Source organism: Cuculus canorus, chromosome 11 (assembly GCF_017976375.1).
Source record: "Cuculus canorus isolate bCucCan1 chromosome 11, bCucCan1.pri, whole genome shotgun sequence".
Lineage (NCBI taxonomy): Eukaryota > Metazoa > Chordata > Aves > Cuculiformes > Cuculidae > Cuculus > Cuculus canorus.
The window spans coordinates 3,316,677-3,320,977 of record NC_071411.1 but is presented as its reverse complement, the minus strand read 5'-3'; positions in this window follow the sequence as shown (position 1 = coordinate 3,320,977).

The following is a 4,301-nucleotide window of genomic DNA, read 5'->3' as shown; positions in this document are numbered from 1 at the left end:
TCTGATGCTCTTTCGAGGTCCCCTGGGTTCTGCAGGTTTGGGTATTTTAGCTGCCATGAGTGCTGGACATGCAAAGCAAATGGCTGGGAAGTTGCTAGCCAGGAGCCAGCAACCATCCCAGCCTGCTTGCTGTGGCTGCATCCAGCCCTGGCAGAGATTTTATTGCAGGATCACTCCAGTGATCCCCAGGGGTAGTGCCAGCTGCGCAGGGGAAAGCCTGGGACAAAGATGCTTTTCCCTATGGGATTCCTAAGTGGGGAAGAGCAAAGGGCAAAATCGCAGAGAAGAAACTCCTGTGGTCTCTGCTCCTCTGAAAGCCGAAGTGGAGGAGCTGCAAAGGAGCTGCACCTGGTTGTCCGGTCAATGTGTGAATTGGAATGATGTGTGGCACCTGGGCTGTGAAGCCACAGGTGCCTGTAGGAAAGGGAGATGAGCCCTCGTCCTCCCAAGAGCTCAGTGCCCTGCCCAGAGCCCTGCCTCGGGGATGGCAGCCGGCAGGGAGGAGGAGAGGTGAGCTGCAAGAGGTGAAAGGATGCTTATCTAAGGCAGTAAGTATATCCTGGATCCGGGCAAGCTCAGGGTTTGGGTGGAAAGGAGAGACCCTGGCCCAACCTGAGGAGGATGAGGGTTTGGGATCAGCATGGAGGGTGGTTGGGGCACAGAGCAGCCTAAATAACTAGGACCCTGGCCATGCTAGTGCTGGGCTAATGACTCTGGACCAAGGGCCACCCTTGCATCAGGCTTTGGTGCCTTGTGCCAGCCCTGCCAGTGTCTCCCAGCTCTGCCTCCCTGGATGACAGAGGTTTATATGCTAAAATTATGGCAGTTTGCATACATTCCCCACCCCAGCTGCAGGGGGACCCATTTGCAATCCACTTTGCAAGGAGAAGCAAGCATGGATGTTGCCCCCTCTCTCCCCTCTGCACACCCCACTCTGTGTCTGCCAAGACTGGGGGGTTTCTGTGTGCTGGGGTGGCGCAAACAGGCAGCCAGCGAAGGGTTCCTGTGCTGGGACCAGCAGGTCCTTACTGGAGGAGGAGGTGCTGTGGGGAAGGGTGGCTTCTCCCAACCTGCCAACTCCATGAGGAGCAGCAGATCAGACTCTGCTGGGGGTCAGGGATAACCCAAGCAGTGGGGCTTGGTTGTCACCTTCTACTCCGTGCAATGGCCCTGGGAGAAGGGCAGAGCTGAAGATCTCTGATCCCTTAGATGTTTCCCTGCATTAATAGCTTATTCCCACTTAAAACACCTTATCTGTTCCATTGCCCTCTGTCCCTCCAGGCAGGGGGATGAGCAGTCATTCCCAATGATTTAAGGCTTAGCTAATGTTGTAAATATTATCTAAAAGCCAGTGTCAGTTCAAAGCATGACCCCAGACTGGTGTGTAGCCAGCTGAGCCATCCAAATACAAGAAAAGCAGGAGGCTTGGCCCCGTGATGCAGTCATTTAGTTGTGTTGCTGGTGTTTAGGTTAAGATCTACCATGTACCACCATCTGGAGCCCATGGGAGGTGGTGGGTCCTGCAGGCAGCAAAAGTTCAATCCAGATTTTTAAGGGAAGTAAAGCATAGGCTTGCTTTTTGAAAGCAGGAGAGGAAAGGTGTTTGAGGCCAAACACGCCCTGAGGGAAAAGCATGGTGAGCCACAAGCATGAATAGCCATCACCAGGCACCAGCCCCTTCCCTGAGCTGCAGATACTGAGGAGCTCATGGGGCTTTTAAAGCCTTGGAATGGGGGTTGAAACAGGCTGCATGGTCATTCCCGTGCTGGGAGACGGAGCAGAGGCTGAGGGGCTCCAGTGTCAGAGAGGTGCCCCCAAATAAAGGGGTGCAAGGCACCAGGGATACAAGAGCTGTGAATCTGGTGGCGTTCATAATGCTCCTTTTATTACTACTACTACTGTTGCTGCCCAGGAAACAGCATGGACTTCATGGCTGAAAGCAGCAGGAGCAAGAACAGGTGCTAGGAATGGTTCTCAGGGCGTTCTTGGTTCTCAGCAAGGGGCAGCTGGGGCTGGGGGAGACCCACGGATGCCACGTGGAGCACAGCAGTCGTGACAGCATCCTCTTCCTCCTCCTGTGGGCAAAGTCCTGCCAGTCCCAGCCTGATGGGCTAATTTTAGTTCAGTTCCCTAAAGAAACAAAGGTCATGATGTTGTGGAGCTGGTTTCCTCCTCCTGGGCTCAACCCATGGGTTATCTCCGACCACCCCCAGCACACAGTGAGGAGCCTGGTGGATGACAGAGGCCCCCAAAACCTTCATGGATATTAGCAGCTCTGAAAATTAGCAGTCTTTGCCTGGTGTGGCTGTGTGGTAAGCAAGGGGGTGGAAGACACCACAGCCTGCCCTGCCTGGCACCTGGCACCCTGCCTCCTCCCAGCACGGGGCAACACATGCTCCTGTTGGCAGTTCGGATGTTTTCCTTGCTCCTGTTCCACCTGGAGTTCCTCTGCTGTGTAAATAGGTTGAGAAATTCAGGAGGATATGAGTTTAGCGCTATTAAGTGTTCAACTAGATTAATTACTTCGTCCCAGGCAAATGTAAGCAGTAGCTTCAGGGTTGAGTGCTTATTTGCTGATTCTGCCACTGCCATGGACTATTTGCCTCAGACTTTAAACATCTTTAACCAATTACTTCCTCTATTATTTTACCAGAAACCAAACTAAAGCTTACATAACCATCCCTCATTATGCAACCTGCTATTCAAGTTCTCTTTGCTGAGAAACAATATGTGTTTGTTTTTACATTTTTTGTCCTTTTCATTGGGGAAAATTTATCCTTTCTGTGTGTCACTGGATTTGTCTTTCTTTTGCAGTTAAGCGATGGACTTCCACCGGCCTCTCAACGCACATTGATTCTGCTTTCACACCCTTGCTTGAATTCAAGGTAACTTGCACCAACTAGGGTACAACCGGGGAGGTATCGATTACCAACCTGCTGAGGTTGGTTGGGCTTCTGTCGTTTCAAAGATTTGAATCTTTGGATTTGGTTCTCTCCTGCAACTGATTTGGAGTCATGTTTGAGAATTCTGGGAGCCGGTACATTTTCTGTCTTGCTGCTTCTCGTACAGAATGTAGAGTAGCTGCTATAAAAACTAGGAGAAATTGGACTTATTAACTGATATGTAAAATGCACTGGGCGAATTCTGAATGCTTTCAGTAAGGAAACTACAAATGCAAGTAACCTTGTATTGTCAGATGATGGCTGTAATCAACGTTTTCATAGAATCACCAGGTTGGAAAGGACCCACTGGATCATCGAGTCCAACCATTCCTAACACTCTCTAAACCATGTCCCTCAGCACTTCATCCACCCATTCCTTAAACACCTCCTGGGAAGGCGACTCGACCCCCTCCCTGGGCAGCTGTTCCGGTGCCCGATGACTCTTTCTGTGAAGAATTTTTTTCTGATATCCAGACTGACCCTCCCCTGGCGGAGCTTCAGGTCATTCCCTCTTGTCCTGTCCCCTGTCACTTGGGAGAAGAGCCCAGCTCCCTCCTCTCCACAACCTCCTTTCAGGTAGTTGTAGAGAGCAATAAGGTCTCCCCTCAGCCTCCTCTTCTCCAGGCTAAACACCCCCAGCTCTCTCAGCCGCTCCTCGTCAGACGTTCTCCAGCCCCTCACCAGCTTCATTGCTCTTCTCTGGACACGCTCCAGAGCCTCAACATCCTTCTTGTGGTGAGGGGCCCAGAACTGAACACAGTACTCAAGGTGCGGTCTCACCAGTGCCGAGTACAGAGGGAGAATCCCCTCCCTGGCCCTGCTGGTCACACCGTTTCTGATCCAAGCCAAGATGCCATTGGCCTTCTTGGACCCCTGGGCACACTGCTGGCTCATGTTCAGCTGCTGTCAACCATTACCACCAGGTCCTTCTCCTCTGTGCAGCTCTCCAGCCACTCTTCCCCCCGTCTGTAGCACTGCATAGGGTTGTGTATGTGCCCCCCGACATTGATTGCTCACACAGGCAGCTCGGAATGGCATTGAAGGCACTTACTAGGGAGAGGGTTCTAGGAAAGATTGCTGTAGGATCTACAGCATTTTACTTGATATCTCAAGTTCATGTAGTGAAATAATCTAATGTATAATGAGAAATGAATGTAATAGCGATGCCTATTCACTGCACCTCAGGCCCCAAACTGCTCATTGTAATGCCAGGAAGTTAGAGAGGGACTGTTTTCTCCCTTGAGTAGCACTTGTGTCATTAAGATCAGGATGATGGATGTCACAGCAAGCGAAAGCTAATCCGTTTGAGCAACAGTGCCACTACTTGCACATACAATGATCCAGTGTTGGGTTTGAGCA